Source organism: Microtus ochrogaster, chromosome 2 (assembly GCF_000317375.1).
Source record: "Microtus ochrogaster isolate Prairie Vole_2 chromosome 2, MicOch1.0, whole genome shotgun sequence".
In the NCBI taxonomy this organism is placed as follows: Eukaryota; Metazoa; Chordata; class Mammalia; order Rodentia; family Cricetidae; genus Microtus; species Microtus ochrogaster.
Window position 1 is genome coordinate 64,789,678 of NC_022010.1, and position 21,316 is coordinate 64,810,993.

The window sequence follows — 21,316 nt, forward strand, 5'->3', positions numbered from 1 at the left end:
CAGCTCCGCCGCTCCTAATTCAACACTACTTGTCAAGAAAAACCCACAATTAAATGTAAGAGGAAGCTACAAGTTCTAACAGAGGACAAGAAATTACTATTCAAGAAGACGTGGAAACAAGGAGACTGTGGCAACATTTCCCAAAGGAATAATATCGGATCATAGCACAAGATGTGCAGACAGGGTTGGGTAGTCCATAACTCTCAGGACAAGCTGAGAACTAGGTTCTATTGAGGGAAGATAAAATTTTTAAAAATCAATTTGTGGAAAGACGTGAAGCACTCCCTACTCTATTGAATTCATCACTTCCTAGCACCAAACAGTCTCAGCCCACTTGCCATGCTACACTGATATGTGCTGCAGTGGCTGAACATTGGCCTCCAGTGTTTTACTTTTCCCAAGACAATCTCAAGTTAACAAGAAAAAGAGAAGACAAATTAGGTCCCATTGGATTTGAATTTCAGATTCTTAGGGAATTCTACCTGTAATTCACAGAATGATAAAATCACCCTATTAGGGAGAAAAACTGTTCCCCTTTTATCTCTGTGTTAGGTAGCTCCAAGCATGCATTCAGTATCTAGAGAGATCACACTTTTGAATCACTTCCATTTACACTTTCCATTGGCTGTTCTGCTCATTGAAGTCCAGCAGACTTTTCCATGAAGAAGGAAATTTGAAGATCCGTTCTGCCTGTATTGACAATTTGTCAGTCATTTTATTCTATGTCCTGTAGAATGAGTAGCAGACTCTTTTATGAAGCAGGAACCCTGTATGTCTTTGAAGTATTGAAGATAATCTGTCTAACTAAAATTTATCTTTGTATTTCTAAAAAACCTAACTGACTACAGTTTGACTATTATAGATAGCTATCTATTAATCTATATTTCTTAATTATATATTACATATTAAATTAATTGTACAAACATAATACCTTAAACAAGAGCAGAAATAAATATACACAGTGTAACAAAACCAACCTTGAATATATATCAATAGACCAAGATCAATACCAATGCAAAGTACTCATGTCTATATCCTATCTCTCCTTCCCCTTTTTCTAGAAAGAGATTGATTGTGACCATTTAACCATTTATAACCAATGTCCTTTAAATGAAAATAAACATTTATGGACAGTCATTTTGGGAATTTGGGTATAGTTTTCTCCAAACTGCTTCCTGCTGTTTGTTAGGCAAAGTATTTTTGGGGTTAGGTAAAGTATTTAGAGACCTTTCACAGGGTCTTGTTCCATCAAACCACATTAGGCTGAAAGGAAACCATAGGTTACAAACCTCTGAAGAAACAAAAGTGAAAATCCCTTTTCCAAAGTAACATGTCCTTAGACTCAAATTTTGAAGACAAAAATACCTTTAAAATATCTATTTTGGTTTAGCTGAGCAGCACATACAATGGAATATCTTTCTGTAGATAGCTACTTCACAGTCAAAAAATTCAAAGAAAACACAATAGTATACATAACCCAGAGTCTTTGTGTATATTTCATCTTTATGTGGTTTATTTTTCTTTACTCTTTTAATCTATGACTGTCTCTTTAAAGACTTTGTTTAATTTTTAAAATATTTATCTCATTTTATAGCTGTTTATACTCTTTATCTTTTCTCGTACAAGCCTATGTATACTTTTGAAACACACTATAACCCATTCAGAGGTTTATATCTGTCTGTGAATCTGGTTTTATTGTGTACCTGTTAACCATTTCTAACCAGAAGTCCTTTTTTTTTAAAAAAAAATGCTAAGCAGGTGTGGCTAGGACCAAGGTTTCTTTGCATTTTGGCCCCACCCAGCCCAAAATGCCAGAGGTAGTTCACCACCAGCTCCATGAGCCATGCTCCTCATTCCAGCTCCAGGACACAGCAGGTCTCTGTTGCCATTGAGCAACTACTAGCACACCGCTCACAAACCCAACTTAAGTGTAGTAACTCCCAAAAGATTTAGAGTTGATGCTGCCAGCACAAACCAGAAAGCCTTTTCTTAAAGAAGTCACACAGCTTTCACTGCTAAAGCTGAGTGAGGAGACCTCTTAAAGAAGCCACACCTCTACTTGCCACCAGAAAAAAAGCCTATCTGAAAATATGATGCCACCAAGAAGCTATACTTAACTCTGTTCTTTGTGTCTAGAATTTCTTTTCAAGCTCTTTCAAGTTTTATGTGGATGTAATTGCCCCATGTTGGGTGACATTTTGTAGGCAGAGACCACTCTCATTTCCCAGCTGTCCAGACCCCCCCAAATCACACAAAACTGTATTAATTACAATATTGATTGGCCCATTAGCTCAGGCTTTTCAGTAACTAGCTCTTCTATCTTAAAATAACCCATTTCTAATATCCTGTCTATCACCATGAATCTGTGGCTCCTTCATCAGCTACATGGCATCTCTCAGATTCCAGCCACTCTCAATATTTATCTCTTCCAGCCTGGCTATATTCTCCTGGCATAGGCCAAAGCAGCTTTATTCATTAATCAATAAAAGCAACACATATACAGAAGGATACCCCATATTATTCTTATCATACAATACACCCCAACCACAGTTTCCCTTCCTTCCAATTCTCCCTGCTCCCCTTTCAACCTTCTCCTTTGACTTTACATAGATTATATACTCCTACTCACCAACATTAATATCTCTACATTGTTCTTTTATTATAGAACTAAATATTGAACTCTCAATTCCTTAGACATGTCATCCTCCATGTACTAATGACTTGTACTCATTACTCCATATGATAATTAATTGGAGCAAAAAAAATAGAGAATTTCACATAAACATATGATGAGCATATCAGCAATTTTAACTTCTACTTTAAGAGTGTTCATGAAAGCATATTACATTGGCATGTTGGAACAGATCTATTATTCCATTTGTAACCACTACTTTCTGCTCCATCTGCCTTGCTATATCTTTTCTCTCCTCTGCCTTATACACATTGAAAACACCATTCAAAACATGCTATTCATTCATTTGCTCAAATGGCATGCATTAAGTCTGCCATTCAGAAAAAAAAAAGTTCTGACATGTAGCTCCACCCACCAGGATTCTCTCACTTCCAAATGTATAACTGTTTGTATTTACTCTTCTACACTATACTCACAGCAAACAGGAGCATGAACCTCACTCAGTGTTTCAATCACAACTCTTTCAAGCACATCTCCACCTCATAGACCATACAGCTTCATTTTATCAGCAATAACCTTTTAAATAGCTGCATGTACTCCTTCTCCATTCTGTTAAAACTCTACAATTTTGTTGGTACTTTGATATATAAATTAGAAATTTTATTTCTTTACAGATCCTTCTTGTTCTCTTATGTTAGTTTAGTTTTTACAGATTTTGCCTTCATATCTTTATGTAGTATATTACATATGAATCTGTGGGCTTTTGTCATCTGTTAAACTACAGACTACCTAGGGTGCAATTTTAGACTATGTAGCATGTTGTGGGGTACCATAGTATGCAATGTAATTTAAGTGTTCAGTAAGTACTTTTTGATACAATTGATGCTAAAAAATTCCTTTACAACTTGCTAAATATTATTGCTAAATATTGCTAAATATTATGCTCCTATCTTAAAATGAGTCTTAGCCATTCTTTTTTCATAGGTTTTTTGTTTGCTTGTTCCTAGTGTCATTTATACTTTATTTTAATCCCTTTTGGCACTGCCTTTTTTGTGAGAAGATTGCAGCTTTAGATATTAGATATCTCTATCTGCTTGTGCAAGCTTTATGTAAAATTGTATGTGCAACTATGAAATTTCAAAAAGCCATGGCACTTTTTCTATGGTAATATTATTACTGTTCTTGAATTGTAAATTATTATTCAAACTTGTATTGTGTTTTAACATGAGCTTTTCTCTCATGTTATAATGGAAATTTTATAAGATCAAGACATGTCTAATTCTTTGAAGTTCTTTAGAATTGTTAGCTTTTTGAATCACAGAATGACACTACTCAAAAAGTGTTTATTGAACACAGAATTTTATAGATAAATTATAAATACTTACCATGGAGGTATAACATCATTTTTGTACTCACAATTACAGAAACTAAAATAACAAATCACTATTACATAGAGAACCAATGAGCAAATACATATACGATGGAGATAAGAAAATGTAAATATTTCTAAATAACCAAGTCAATGAAGTCACAGCAACCTTTCTGTCTCCCCTTGTTAATCAATATTCCAAAGAAGTTGTACTCAAATGTGGGTAGTTTCCTCTATGGTTAGGCTGGCCAATTACGATGACTGCTTTTGCAAAAAGCTAAAGAGGCCTCAATTTTCCAATAACTAAGGAATGGTGGGAGCAAGAGAAAGTCTTCCTTAAGGAAGAGTATACCAATTGGTTATCCCATAGCAATGGTCAGTTCTAAAAACTTAGAAATGCAAGTAAGACTATACAGACTGAGAAGGCTTATATTTAGGTGTGTGTGTGTGTGTGTGTGTGTGTGTGTGTGTAATAATCAAACAAGAAACAACAACAACAAAAGACCGTGAATCTAAAAGGAAGGTTTGGGTGGAAGAAAGAATGGAGGAATGTAGTTATCTGATAATCTCAAAAGCTAAAAGAAGTTTTAAAAATATTATGGTATATATACAAATGGAATTTTATTGAGCCATAATGAATTGTATAATTACATAATTTGAGGGGCAATGGAAGGAACCAGAGATGACAACATTAATATTAATTAAATAAAAAAATTTCAAAAAAGAAATAAATATATTGACCTAGTAGCTTGCTTTCTTTAACCAACAGCATTATTCCGCTACATTTTAGCTTTCTAATGGAAAAATGGCATGTTGGGAAGGATTGTGCTAGGTAGTAAGAGAGCAGCTGAAGAACAGTATAGTTAAACAGAATAATGTTTAACTCAATACAATGGTTGGTAAGAGATGCTCACAGATAATACAACAAAGGAAGAAACAGCCTCTATCCAGCTGAAGAATTGTAGGCATACTGCCAGATTGTGATAGCAATTTGAAAAAGATACTACAGGGCAAAAAAGACATTTGATAGCCTTTTAAAAGTAAGGAGATAATCACACCACAACTTTCAAGTTGTCTACTGCTATAACCAAACTTTTACAAAGACGGTCTGCTTAGAAGAGAAAGGATAAGCAGAATCCTGTCTACAGTTCCTTTTAGTATTATAGGTACACAGTATATTTGTTAAGGAAGGAGCCTGGAGTGTCTACAGGCCCTGTATCACTTTGAGATGGTGTTATAGAACTCACATTACTATATTCTCCTTAAAAAGGCCACATATACAAGATGGCCTCCACTGAAAATGTTCTTTCCCAAAGAGATTATCTTGAGACCATGGCAACTTGGGGTCCTATGAGAAGTTGGTCACTTTTGATAAACAGCTTTACAATGCTACTCCTTCACCCATTCTGAACCTGTTCACCTTAACAGAACCCTGGTGGGTGAATGACCCTAAATTTTAATTTACTACCCTGAGAAATAGCTTAGTATCCCGCCCTGAGAAATCTGATCCACAGAAGCCCCAAGAAGCAGCCAGGCAGCTCTGGCAAGAACCACCTCCTATAAGGACCCATTCAGAAACCACCAAGAACATTAGCAAATAGCTAGGCAGCACAAACACTTGAATAAGGAAGCAACAAAAATAATAGGGAAGTACCAATGTAATACATGTTCATTCTTTCAGAGTCTACCATTATGCTCAATTTCTAACAAAATCACCTACTAAGCTATGTCCACAGTATATACAAATAGAGCTCTGTTGACACTAGCTTGTACCTGTGACTCTTCTAATACACTTTGAAACCCCCACACACATACTAATCAGTTTCAAGAGCATTAGAAGCTCATAGCCAACTTGAAGTAAGTTGCTATAACGCACTACACTAGTGCCAATGTCCAGGCTGGACTTCTATGTCACTGTGATAAAAAAAAAAAAAGTGTGAATAGCAATATAAAGGAAAAACAATGGGTTTGTACTCATGGTTGCAGTGACTTCAATCCACAGTCAATTTACTCCACATGCTGGAGCTGAACATGTGGACACACCTTCTATTTTGGCCAGAAAGACAAACTCAAGACAGGGCCAAGAACAATATTCTCCTTAGAATCTAATTAAAGTAAATAGCCTCTTTGCCTAGGCTTGTCATCTATGACCTCCCCAAATTGGACTTCCATCTGCTGATAGCACATTCAAAAGATGAGAACAAGAGGGACATTTTATATTCAAACCATAAGATACATCAATTAAAAGTGATTACATTGAAATAAAGAGGGACATGGTTTGTTTGTGCACGTCTAGAGTCTAGCCCTTCTTGACCAACAAACCATGTGCACTTTGCAGGGATAGGTTTCAAAACATGTTTATCTCTAAATCTAATTTTATTCTCCAGATCTTCTTTGATAAAGAAAGAATAGCTACTTGCATCTCCCTGTAATAAATGAAGATATTAACAGGATCAATAAGCTGGAATTAGCTTTATAATTCTTCTATCTATTGCCATTTCAATGACACATAACACCTAGAATAGTTGCTGTTGACCTCTAAATTGTTGTGATTCATTAGAGAACTTAGAACCATTCTTTTTGTCAAGGACTGTTTTTCTATACTATTCTTTAATGAATAAAAAAAGTTCTCCTGAGTAATTTAATAAGCTTTCTCCAATCTACAAATTTTATTACTCCATGGATTTATTGAGTTACTTCTGTTTTGCATGGATGGTATAGCTGATGTTATATTGTCAAATATTCTCATTTTAATAGTTAAACTAAAATTAAATGATAACTACTATGGTATGAAAACTCATATTTTTTCCTTAAAAGAAAATGAGTATAATTTAGGCAATAGTCTCTAAGTAGTATAATAGAGATTTATAAATTCAATGTTAATATATATTAATAAGTCTCCCAAAACTATTATTAATCTTCCTAACCTCAAAATTTTAATCATAACTTCAGATATACCTCTTATTGTAGATAACCTAGAATATTCTATTTTAGACATTCTTCATTTAATTGATAGTTTTTAATTCCAAGGACACAGTCACTTAACTTTTATATTTTTGCCGTGCTTCATTCTGCTATCTAAAACTGACACATGCAATTGTTCAAATTATCATTCTTTTACATTTTATTTCCCATTTAATTAGTAAGCTCAAATAATGTTCACTTATTTAAAATATGGCTTATATATTTTCTTCTTTTGTTTTTTAACCTGCATGTTTTTCAAAGAAATAGAATAAATATCAAAATTCACAAAATATATTATATCAGTATAAAATAATATGAAAAATAATAATATTAGGTTAATATTAATCAAAATTACTACATCATTTCCCAACCCAACTTAATGTTGTAGCTCTATTCTATGACAACCTCCCATAATGTATACCTTCAAAATCAAAGCATCAGTATTTCTGGCATTATAATCTTTATCATCTTTGAAAAATATAGGTTAATAAGTGAAACACTGAAGTTCTTACCTTTTTTTTCCATAGTGTACACACACACACTGGCCCCGCCCCACTGCCCCGCCCCTTGCCTCTCTTGGGTGGGGGGCCTCCTCAGTCTCCAATCCTGGGGGGAGACGGGGGGGGGGAGAGGGGGCAGAGCTCCGGGTACTGTGCCCCTGGGCTCAGAGCCGCCGGCCTTCGGGCTATGGAGCCAGGTGCACGCGGGCCTGCCCATGGACCGCACAGCCGTGGCGTGGGTGGGCGCGGTGGCGGACGCCGGTGTGTGTGCGGTGGTAGGCGTGGTGCTGGCCCAGTACATATTCACCTTGAAGAGAAAGACAGGCCACAAGACCAAGCTCATCGAGATGATGCCGGAATTTCAGAAAAGCTCAATGCGCATCAAGAATCCTACAAGAGTAGAAGAAATCATCTGTGGTCTCATTGAAAGAGGAGCTGCCAAACTTCAGATAATAACAGACTTTGACATGACACTAAGTAGGTTCTCCTACAATGGGAGAAGATGCCCATCATGTCATAATATCATTGACAACTGTAAACTTGTTACAGACGAATGTCGAGAAAAGCTGCTGCAGCTGAATAAGCAGTATTATGCCATTGAGGTTGCTCCCGACCTCACTGTGGAAGAGATGTTCCCTCACCTGGTAGAGTGGTATACTAAATCACATGGTTTGCTTGTTGAACAAGACATACCAAAAGCCAAACTTAAAGAGATTGTGGCAGACTTTGATGTCATGCTCAAGGAAGGATATGAGAATTTCTTTAGTAAACTTCATCAGCACGGTATCCCTGTGTTCTTATTTTTGGCTGGTATCGGTGATGTGCTTGAAGAAGTTATACGTCAAGCTGGAGTTTATCATTCAAATGTCAAAGTTGTATCCAACTTCATGGATTTTGATGAAAATGGAGTGCTGAAAGGATTCAAAGGAGAACTAATTCATGTATTCAACAAACACGATGGTGCCTTGAAGAACACAGACTATTTCAACCAACTGAAAGACAACAGCAGCATTATTCTGCTGGGGGACTCCCAGGGAGACTTGAGAATGGCAGACGGCGTAGCCGACGTTGAACACATTCTGAAAATTGGGTATCTGAATGACAGAGTAGACGATCTTTTAGAGCAATACATGGACTCTTACGATACTGTTTTAGTAAAAGAAGAATCATTGGAGATTGTCAACTCGATTTTACAAAAGACATTATAATCAAACCATTTGTGAGAAGACGCCTCCCACAGGTGCCGCTGAAACCAGCACCAGCCATCTTGAGGAAAGACTCTTATTTATAAGACATTCTTGCTCTTGGCATTTTCCCCTTTCCCTTCAGGTGGGAGCCCTATGATCTTCAGATGTGCTGAACCTAGAAACCGCAGCCCCTTCTTTCCACCTCCATCACAACACTCACCAGAACTTTTTAAGCAATTAAAAACGATCTTAAGGCAAAAATTAGAAAAATAACTCCCTTTTCCAACGTGAATTTTGTAGTTTGGTTTTCTGCAGTTTCTGGGTACTGTGTGGAGGCTCAGAGTGATAGTGTCACAGGTGATAGTATCTCTGATTTTAACCACTACCAGCTTTGTAATTTGGGTGGAGTGTGATAACACCATCTCCTGAAATAGTGTTTTGTTTGGGTATTTTGTCTGGAAAAAAAATATCCAGGGAAGTCCATCACTTTGTATGTGAAAAACCATTGGTGTCCATATCACGAATGTTACAAATCTGTGGGAAACACTGAAATAAACCTGAAACGGAAAAAAGAAAGGATAAAGTAGATATAAATGTTATAATTGTAATTCTTGATTGATAACTGTTTTGTTATATGTAATTTTGCTATGGTAAAGTTAAAACCTTCCTTTTTATTTATACAGAAAAGGGGAGGTAATATGGGATTTCCATTTGTATGCTGTGAATAAAGAAGCTGCATTGGGCTATTGTAGCACAGAATGGGCCAATGCAGGAGTTCCAAGCAGATAGAGGAGGAGAGAGTAGGTAGATTCAGAGAAGCCATGTAGCCTCCACAGGAGACAAATGCTAGACAGAACCTTGCCAGTAGGCCACAACCACGTGGTGAAAAACAGTTTAATAGAAATTGATTAATTTAAGACATGAGAGCTACCTAGGAATACACTAGAGTCATTGGCCAAGCAGTGTTGCAATTGATACAGTTTCAGTGTGATTATTTCAGCTCTGGGTAGCTGGGAACGAATGAACAACTTCCTCCAACAATCAATGATCCTTGAAACCTATGTAATGTTATTTATTATATTTATTATGTAAAGATATGTAACCTTTTCCTTTAAACTCTTAATGGTCATGGTAGCACTATACCATAAAATATGAGATCTTACTATAATAAATTCTAAATACTGTTTTTTAATCTTTTAAGTAACTTGTAAAGTATATAATCTTCTTTCCTACTATTCATCATGTCTAGCTGTGAAAATTAGAAATATTAGATACAGTAAGACTTGTTAAACATATGTTTCACAATTATTATACATACCTATATTAAAGCATATAGCAATATGTTGATAGTTGAATATCAGGTAGCATTCTATCAGTACACCATACAGAACAATTGCAGCCTGTGGTTAAGGTATTATAGATAATTCTCAATGTTACAAACACGAATATCTGAAATAAAACTTATAATAACATCACCATTGCAACCTGTCATTTGACAGGGGAAAGTAAACCATGAAATTTATAGAAAGATGGGGATGGCTTGTTATTATTAGGATAGTTACTCTAAAGCCTGCTGGACACTGAGAAACATAGGTGCAAACCAAGATATGTTACTAAAGAGATTTTTGTCTAGACAAGAAAAGAGAGAAATTACCTTGCTTCAACAGACAATGTCAATCAGAATTTAATATTTGTTATTCCTAAATTGTGTCTCAATCGATGTTAGAGATCTGAATATCTAAAAATATACATATTTTAATATTATATCATAATTGCACAGAAAATGGCCTAAGACCTAATGAGGACTGAAAATATCAATAAATCAATGGAGCATAGGCCAATAACCTACATGAGTATAGATGCAGAAATACTTTTAAAAAAATACTAATCAATCAAATTCAACAACACATTAAAGGTATTATTTACCATTGATAAGTGATGCTAATTCTATTATGTAAAGATGATTTAACATGTTAATAAAAACAAAAGGTTTTATTGACTATTGTTTTCTAAAAAAAACAATAGAAGTGATGGAGTTTTTTAGACTGGTTTACAGAATTCAAGCAGGTTAGTTCAACACTGACTGTCTTACATTGGAGAGACAGAGAATCCAATTGTTCAATTCATGAGGCTGTATGTCACAAAAGGCATAATATGGTGGTAGAAGCCTTGATGATTCTTGCAGAGATGTATATCTTGAAAGTGAGAACAAAGTGGCAAAAAGCAACATTTCCCTTATTTATGTTTTTCATTAGGGTGGCAACCATAAGGTGCCACAACACTTAGGGTGGGTCTTTCTGATCACCAAGAAAATTCCCCATGAAAGTGTCTAGTACCTTATATTTAGTTGATTCCAGATATAGTCATTTTGATAACCAAGATTAGCCATCAGAATGATGCACACCATGAACAGAATAAAAAGATCTACAGAATCATTTCAATATAGGTAGAAAGGACTGCAGTGGGATAATGCTTTTGAACACTGTAAAGATTTGTCACCCATTCCAGGTGTCCAAGGAGATGTCCCCAGCTTGTTCCTAGAGCAGCTGAGGAGAGGGCGCCTGAACTGGCCCTCTCCTATAGCCACACTGATGAATATCGTGCATATCACCATAGAACCTTCATCTGGCAATGGATGGAGATAGAGACAGAGACCCACATTGGAGCACTGGACTGAGCTGCCAAGGTCCAAATAAGGAGCAGAAGGAGAGAGAACATGAGCAAGGAAGTCAGGACCGCAAGGGGTGCGCCCACCCACTCTGACGGTGGGGCTGATCTAATGGGAACTCACCAAGGCCAGCTGGACTGGGACTGATGGAGCATATGATCAAACCGGACTCTCTGAACATGGCTGACAAGGAGGGATGACTGAAAAGCCAAGGATAATGGCAATGAGTTTTGATTCTACTGCATGTACTGGCAGACTAGGTTTGTGGGAACCTAGTCTGTTTGGATGCTCACCTTCCTAGACCTGGATGGAGTGGGGGAGGACCTTGGACTTCCCAACGGGCAGGGAATCCTGACAGCTCTTTGGACTGGAGAGGGAGTGGGAGGGGGAGGGAGAATTGGGGAGGGGGAAGGAACTGAGAGAAGAGGAGGAGGTGAAAATACATAATAATAATAATAATAATAATAATAATAATTTTAAAAAAGATTTATCACCCATATTGGTTAAATAAAAAGCTGTTTGGCCAGTATCCAGGAAGTATAGGACGGATAAACAGACTAGAAGAATTCTGAGAAGAGTAATGGAAGGGGCATAGTAAATCAGTCAGGCGCAAAGGAAACAAGATGGGAATGCCTCCCTGAGACAAGGTACCAAGCCACATGGATAAACATCGACAAGTATTATGGGTTAATTTAAGTTGTAAGAGCTGGTTAATAACAAACCTGAGCTAACTGGCCAAACCATTTATAATTAATGTAAGCCACTTTGTGTTTCTTTATGACTGAATGACTGTGGAACCCAGTGGGACAGAGACTTCTGTCTGCAGACATTTTGATAAAATTAAATAGTAGCATGATGTAGGGTGCAATGATGAGTGCTTATATTATAGGAAAGAATAACATAATCTCACAGGACCTCAGTCAACTAAATGTTGTGTGGCATATGTTCTCACTTACTAGGGATATCTATGATATGGGAGGAGCACAATATCAAACTAGTTCAGCATAATCAATGTCAAATTTAACAGTTGTGACTGTTGCTCTGCAGAGAATGGGTAAACTTTTCACCTTGGTCAAGTTTGAGACTATTAATGGATAGATTTTGGTGTCTCTAGATGAACTGAATTAAGTTCCAAGGTTTGTACAGTTCTTTCATATGTAAAAAGGGACTTCTAGAAAGAAGTTGTTCCAGGGTTCAGGTTTTAGGAGACATGGTCACTTGCGGTTTCTCAGGAAAAATGCTGTCCTACTAAGGATTTTATGAGTTTATTAAGAGGTTTCACAATCACAGGAAAAATGTGTGTCAGTTTTGTGCTTAGCAGCAACATTTTCATCTGTCATGAGTCTATATAGTCTATGTTAATTGTCAGGAAAAGGTGCTTTGCTATTTATCTGGGCCATAGCTACATAATCACCTGTGTTTTAACATAGTTGTAAAATGGTTTCTTTAATATTATATCCCTTGCCGATGTGATTGAGAATAAATAAATGGAATTTGTTTTTGCATGCTTATTTGATCTCTAAAGAAAATCATTTGGGTCTCACTATTGTGTCAGCACTAAATCACAAAGGAAAGTTGTCTATGTGTCTTGACGGAGGCAGTGAGAAGGGAGACAACTTGAGTGAGCTTCAAGGTCATTGCTGTTCAGATATACTGTTGTCTTCACTAATGAAAGTAAATGCTGAAATGGGCTGAACAAAGAAGCACTACAGAGAGCCAGTGACTTGTACTGAAATTAATAACAGGATGCTATTTGTGATAGATAGTACTGGGAAATAAAGGTTAATAATATTGCCGATGGTCCTGTGTACTTGAAGAAATCAGTGTCTACATTCAGTTTTGTTCCTCCCCGCCCCCCCCCACTGGTAAGATGTGAATGTTTTGAAGGGTGATGTGAGGAAACCAAAGGCTATCAGATAGATGGCCTTCACAAGTGCATCTGAGCCTTTCCTGGGCCTCAGGACTCAGAGGATTCGGAGGAGGTTTTGATAAGGTTCACAAAGATCTATCTGAACCTTAGTAACCATTTCTCCAATTATTTTTTCTTATGGCAGTAGAATTTCTGTTCCAAAGACTGTTACATGCAGTTTCAAGCTAAAAATCTAGGACATTCATCAAATATAACAATGAAGCAAAAGTAATATCCAGGAAAATCACAGCTTGAATGTGAATAGCAGGAACTTCTGGTACTCAAGAAAGAAAAACTTTTGTTGTGCATTTAATATTATAGTTTTCCATTTTTAAGGAAAGTTTCTCCTTGTTATTATTTCAAAAGTTAGTTTTACAGATAACAAAAATAAAATAGTTCCAGTTGAAGATTTAATCATGAAAGAGGTTTATGCTAGGGATGCTCTCTACATTAGCTGAGTTACCAACTTTTAAAAAGGTTTATGCTAGGGATGCTCTCTACATTAGCTGAGTTACCAACTTTTAAAAAGGTTTATGCTAGGGATGCTCTCTACATTAGCTGAGTTACCAACTTTTAAAGAGGTTTATACTAGGGATGCTCTCCACATTAGCTGAGTTACCAACTTTGCATGTGAGATATTTACTCAGTTGAAGGAATTTAGGTAGACTTAATTAGATTGAACAGGATCAGTAATTAATTACACAATTTTAGTTAATTAATTCCCTGTGAGTATCTTACGATAATTTAGTATATTAGGGACCTTTTTGTTTCTCCCTTATAATATTGTCATTTATATGAATTGGGGACATTTTATTTCCCTTAGTTTGTCTCCCAGAGATGGGGAAATATTTTTCTTTGCTTTTTCATACCATATACAAGTATCCTTGTCAATGATGATTATTTGAGATGTTATCAGTGTGCCTGTTTGATGTACTGAGCCACATATTTGGGGATCATGTCTCATTTTTGTAAAAATGCATTTCAATATATTCTGATAGTTTTGTAGTTCAGGTTAGAGAGACTTTTCTCATCCTAAATTTTGCTGTGAAATCAAGCCTCCAAATTTCATATTTAACTCCATGAATAAAACAGTATGAAAAATGCTGCTATATAAACACACAATCTAATTTCCCCAATAACTTTGGAAGACTTTTTCAGTATCTCTAAAAAGTTTCTTCTAGTTTCATATCTTGTGTGTGTCTGTGTGTGTGCATATCTTGATGATGTTTCAGCCAATTTTTATTTAAAATGTTTCATGTAGATGTGTTAAGAGATGTTGACTATTTTCAAGAACTCTGCTGTATTTGGACTTAATATACTTTCAGCCTAAGGAAAACGATTGTCAGAGTTACATTTTGGGTCAGTCCCAACAATTGCTCCTATCCAAAATTCAGCATCTGAGGCAGCTTGTGATGGAAAAGAAAAACTAAGGGAAGAGTTCAGGAATGCCCTGATTAGAGATTTGGTAGTGAACATAGCGGACAATGAGGACTACAGAGAACTCAAGAACAAGGGCAATGGATTTTTGATCCTACTGCACGTGCTGGCTTTGGGGGGGCCTGGGCAGTTTGAATGCTCAACTTACTAAACCTGGATGGAGGTGGGCGGTCCTTGGACTTCCCACAGGTCAGGGAACCCTGATGGCTCTTCAAGCTGATGAGGGAGAGGGACTTAATCGGGGGAGGGGGAGGGAAATGGGAGGCGGTGGCGGGGAGGAGGCAGAAATCCTCAATAAATAAATAAATTAAAAAAATAAAATAAAAAAAGAATCCTACACATAAAAAAAAGGTCAAATTGGAAACCCTATGCAGTTTGCTGTGGGAACTCCTTTAGTCAATAAATAGCCTTTAAGATAACTGCTCACTTTGGGTGTGGCCACATGTACTATAAATGCAGACAAAATTTTTAAAAAAAAGCATGCATGGGTCTCTTGACTGCTGGAGTCTGTTCCAGTTCCCAGCTCTTGGAGAGAACTGCTGATCACTGCTTTTCAGTGAGTCTAAGCCTAAATAAATAAACCTTTATTGTACTCCATCAGGGTTTGCTGGATCAGGCATGGTATACTGCTTCTCAGGCTCAACTTTAGCAGATGAGACACCAGAGCATTCCCTGAGGCTGTCTTCCAGGGGGCCTAAAGTAGCTACCGCTAGAGGACAGCAGAAAAAGGGCCTGGAAAAGGCAATGGGTCCACATCTGTCTTGCTGCTTGTACTTCTGTCGCCCACCTCGGACACAGTTCAGAAACTCTCCCTTCTTGAGCATGCCCTCCCGCAGGCACTTGGTGAAGCAGAAAGCCTGACAGGACTTGTGTCTCCCTACTTGGTGATCTCATACTCATTGGAGGCTGGACAGCTGTACTCGATGCTCCCCTGGATGGTCCTTTTGAAGGCAGCTTTGCAGGCCTCACAGGATGTCACACTGTAGTGGTCGCTGGAGACCACATCCTCATCGACCATGGCAGAGGCATTTGTGTAGAGAGCTTAGCCCAAGATCCCCACTGCTCTGCTCACCAGACTTTATACCGTCTCCATCCTCATCCTCCTTGTGCCCTGGAAGGCAGCAGGCTAGAGCTGGTTCCCAGGCCAGGGTCACCAGGACTTCAGTCTCAGTCTCTGAGAAACTCTTTGAACTGCCAGCGATGACTGGCTCTGCCTTGATGTAGAGAGAGGCTCAGTGCCTGTCACCTGCCTCCACATGATGCTGGTCACCTGGGGCACCTACAAGCTTGCAGGCATTAGGGACCTAGCTACCTGTAATGCTGGGATGAGCAGGGTCTCTCTCCTCAGGCTGCTCTGTCCTGCTGTGCTGTGCAATTGGTCTTGGGAGTTCATGAATTCTCTTTGGCTACTCTAACAAAATACCACAGACAAATTTCTAAACAATTGAAATGCAGTTTTTCAAAGGTCACAAACATATTTTATGTGCCTCCTGAGGATTGCTTCAAATGATACCTTTTGATATGCTCATATGGCAAAACTGTTGGAAAAAACTGACATTCTATTAAAGATTTTTTATAGGGTCACTAATCATGTTCAAAGAGTCTCACAGTCTAATCACAATTCACAACCCTGAAAGTCTTCACTCATATTTTCACAAGTGTATTATTTTCCAAAATATAAATTATGGAGGAAAAGAGATGTTTGAACCGTAATAGGGGGTGTACATATCTTCCACTAATGCTTCTTGATTTTGAAGCTGGATTAAAAATAAAAGGAAAATAAAAGACGTTGGCAGAGTTCTTGTACACTATATTATTTGAGTTTGTGCTTTAGCATCCTGTACTGGTTCCTACAGAAATTCTAGATCAGAGTGCCATTTTTGTTTACCATGTGGCTTCTGTGTTTTTTATCTGCTAGAAATGTCCTTCTATGCAATCACATATTCACCAAAATTACCTATTGCATTTTGTGGAAAATATTTCTATTGTGCCTTTGTGAAAACTCACTATTCAGTTCCATCATACTTTTGAGAGTACCACCCCAGTGTTCTATCTCAACACATCCTCTGCCTAAATTTCACCATTTTCTGTGATTGGGTACTAAATTTGTTTTCCTGTTTTGTTTCTAATTTGTTGAGCAGCACTTTCCTGCCATGTTAGCAGGTGCATTCGACCTGATGTTCAGCACTTAACAGAGCAGTCATATGCCCCGTGTATATTTGGTCTCTTATCTTTTAAGTAAAATGAAGCTTGTTAAATATAGCTTGTAAATCAACAGTGTTGATGATAGGTCTGAGTGACTGGGATACAGCAGCTCGGACAAAAATCAGAGAAAAAGAGGCTATGAACTTGAGAGTGAGGGAAATGGGAGACATTCCAAAGAGGTAACATGGAAAGGCTGGAGTAAGAAAAAAGGAACTGTGATTCAATTTCAATTAAATTTTTTTAATGAAAATAAATAAAACTTGATGACAATAAGGTTATTTGGGCATGTGGTAGAATGTGTTCTGCCTTCTCTATTTTTTCACAAATGAATCTCTATAGTCTAATAGAAACATAGAAGGTAATCCAAATACACTGTTAGTCATTTGCACTATGTCTGTACCTTTCCTACATATTGCTGTAAGGGTAAGAAACATCTAAAGACCTCTTGAATTACTTTACTCATAGTGATTTATTATTCATGTGATAGCAACCCACATGGTATGACCTGTTTTGTTCTAACACTTTATTTAAAATTTAAATGCTAACAAAGTACTGTAGGGAATCAAAATTCAGTAAGTCTCAGTGTCCCTTTCAAGTGGCTGTGATATACTAGGTTGATTGAGAACTATATAAAATGAGATCTATTCAAAAACCATAAAAGTGTATCAAGTGTCAAATAAGCAGAAAAGATACATTTTTAGTTTAAAGGACTGGAGATGTTTTTTTCAGTTTTTACAATTCGCAGTTCGCTATTCTTCAACCACCATTTTTATGTATCTGAGTCAATCACCATTTTTCTTTCTTCCTTTTTGTCCTTCAAGTTCTATTCTCTTCAACATAATAGAATTGCTGCAAGGATGTGAGATTAAGATTCAACATAAAGATTTTTATTTATTCTGAAATTGACCATTCTAAGTGCTGTATCTTTTGCAGGCATTTTTGAAAGAATATATATATATAATATTAACATATATGTGTGTATATATATATATATATATATATATATATATATATATATATATATATATTAAAACTTCTTGGCCCTTGGGACCCAAAATGTCTTCTCTACTGAACAAGAGTGTTCCAGAATGATGGTAAGACCACTTTCTATGTTACTCATATCTACTGAAGCACTTAAAAATTCAGCATTTGGAAATAAACACAGATTTGGAAATAAATACAGATTTGGAAAAGAAAAAACACATATGATACATATCTGACTCACTCCATTGGCTAAGGAAATAGGGGGAAAGACAAAATACCTAGAAATTAGAATTTTTGTGCTATATTAACATTTGCAATGAATGGTTTAGTATTTTCAAAGTTGATATGATCTGAAAAATTATTTTAAATATTGTTAATTGCTATTTTATAGGACAACAAAAGAAAAATATGTTGTCCTTTGCAGCTGGCGTCTTAATGTACAGCTGAAATCACCTATATATTCTACTATTTTATTGACATTACTTTAAGTGGCAACATCTAATTTATCATAAGGTCTCTAATCAAAAGTAGAACAACTCTGCTGAGGAGCTAATGCTAACAATAGTTGGAAGTGTAGAACTTACGGCGACATTAGCATCACAATACTTTGTGTGCGTTGCTTTTAGAAATGTTCTCATTTCCAAATACACACAATTTCCCATCCTTTCTCTTTACCTTTACTGTGATCAGCATTTTGCTTAGATATGGACTAGGTGCTCTAGTCCAGAAGTGAATGAGCACAGCCTTCATTTACTTTTGCTTTATGATGTGTGTCCAGAAGCAGAATTTCATTAAATATGACAAAAGTGTACAACTTTTAAGAGTCAAATTCCCTAGATACAAAGGAAGGACACATGGGTTAACACTAAACAGGGATGAGATTCAGAAGAGGGTTTCACTGTGTTGTTTTCCTTTGTTTTAAGATAGAAATATCTATTATTGATACATGCTAAGAATGTCAGCAGACCCAAGAGTTAGAGGAGATTAGGGAAAGGAATTTCACCCCTTCAGAGACCACTGTAGCTTTCCTATTAAGAAATCTGATCTGAGCCATGCCTTTCTTTGAAAGAAAATGTATGTAGATGACTAAATTTAATATTGGGAATAACTAACCATGTCTCAGTGTTTCCTGGTGAAAGAAGAAACTTGAAAGTAGGGGGGGGACTCTGAAAGAGATTGTGATTATCTTGAAATATCCCTCTTAGTAAATTATCTAAAAGCAAATAATTCTCAAAAGGATAGTTTCCACAAAGAAGATGAATGGTATTCCATAAAGTGAGAATGTTTACATTGTAAGCATGCTCAAGGAATATTAACAAAGGCATCTTTTATGGCAGTTGGAGGGAGAGATGTGTATTACCACAGAAAAGACATATTGGGGTATGAGTTCTTTAAAAGCCCTTTAACTCAAATTGGGCTGCAGCCTCATCCTTTGCCTAAAACAAGCCTTACTCTAATGGAATACAGTCTACCCAAGGACATTTATTGAGCCATTTAAGGTCATCATCTAAAGCAAAATCACTTCCATAACTTCTGGTGGTAAAAGGCTCTTGTGAAAAAGTATCTGGTAATTTGTTTTTAAAGCAACCACTGTATGCCTCTAAACTTTATATGTTCTCAGATGCCCCTTAGCCTGGAACATATCAGTTTCTGAAATCTTTCTCCACTTGTCATCTGTAGATGATATTATGAGCACTTGTACAGACACCAACACAACGCTTTGCCTTCAGTACTGATTTCTTAAGGCTTCATTTGTGTTGGTGGATGAAAATTGTGTTTAGTACAGGACATCACACTTCTGTATTTATTTTGTCAAAATGCTGTGTGAAATTTGTATGATAATGGACTTTATTCCCATCCTCACTCTTTATGTGAACTTTATAATTTTATTGTGAAAGAAACGAAAACACATAAAATTTCCAACTCCCAGGCTTACCATAGTATATTTTTCCAGTAGTAAATATTGTCAGAAATATGCTGTACAAATATTTTCAATACAAGATAATGGCACAAACATTTTTCACTGAATTTTTCACTTTTACAGTACTAAGTTCAATTATCATAGAAGCATTTGTAGTCTACTGAAGTAAAATATTTGTGATAAAATCTAAGTACTATTACTATAAATATAAGTTCTATTTTACTCCCAATATTTTGGTTTGATAAATTTGTTGCTTAACATGCCAATTTATCTGCTTTTTCTAATTCATGACAGAATATTTGTTTGTGGCATAGCTTGAAATTTAAAATTTGTTACTGTAACCAGCACTACATCTTGCCATCTGCTGAAGAGTAAAGAAATAGTTACCAGTGATTAATATGTGACAACCACTCATACTAAAGAGAAATATCCTTTATATGTTTGTTTTGAATTTGTTCAAATGAATGCCATATTCAGCAATCTCCTTTCTTCTAATAGTAAAAGAGAATTTTACCAGTAAATCTTCCATCCATGACCCCAGTGTCCATCATGAAAGTGATAAGTATGGTTTGCATATTACACTTCATGAAGCATGAAATTTAGAATGTGAAAGTCAATTCTACACATACTGAAAAAAGTATTTTTGAAATCCTCAACATTCAGCTGAAAACTGTCAAAGATATAATCAATGAAATAAGTTTGTGAAAACATGAATAGATAGGACTTTAAGACTGAACAGTCTAAATGTTGGATGCCAAATTAATTAATTATTATGTAAGGAAATCAATACACAACTCTTTATATTTTTATCTATATTAACTAGATACTATGAGTATAGTATCTAGGTGGCCAATAGATGAATGAGTTAATGTAAAATTAGATTATTTGTGTTGTTCAAAGTATTACTGGTAAAAGACACATTCCTCAAAAATTTTATGGTGCTATAAGACAGGTCAAGGTTTAATAAAATTCTACACTTTTCTAAAGGACCAGAGTTAGGTTTCTAGCACACATATTGGTTGCACAGAATCATCTCTAACATCAAGAAAACTCAGCCTATCATCTGCACCTACTTATAAGTGCCTTAGTGCACACACACACACACACACACACACATACACATACACACACAGACTAGTAATAAGAAAAAGAAGAATTGTTCACACAATCTCCAAAAAAGTACTTTGAAAACCTAAATAACATTTATACATTGCTGAATATCAAAACTTTGCAAAGTTAATAACAATTGTTTTATGCAATACTTTACTTTGCAAAGTTAATAACAATTGTTTTATGCAATACTTTAAATCGCATAATTTGATTTGGCAATTAGTTGATTTAGCAAATTTTTGATTACCTTTATACTACATAGATTGATGCATTGATGCTTTAAATTTTATATTAATGAAAAATACTCAGATATATAGATTTAATTCAGCTTAGCTAAAACATTCTATCTGGGGGGAAGCTCCTAAAGACAGTGTATTCTAAAAGGAGGTGTTGGTTTTTTTGTTTTTTGTTTGTTGTTTTTTTTTTTTTT

General features: G+C 36.1%; 2 pseudogenes; one reads left to right on the forward strand and one right to left on the reverse strand.

The window, feature by feature from the left end:
* Nucleotides 1-7,680: 7,680 nt before the first annotated feature.
* LOC101996738 lies at nucleotides 7,681-8,678 on the forward strand (annotated as a pseudogene).
* A 6,572-nt stretch (nucleotides 8,679-15,250) lies between these two features.
* Nucleotides 15,251-15,924, reverse strand: LOC101997118 (annotated as a pseudogene).
* Nucleotides 15,925-21,316: the final 5,392 nt, after the last annotated feature.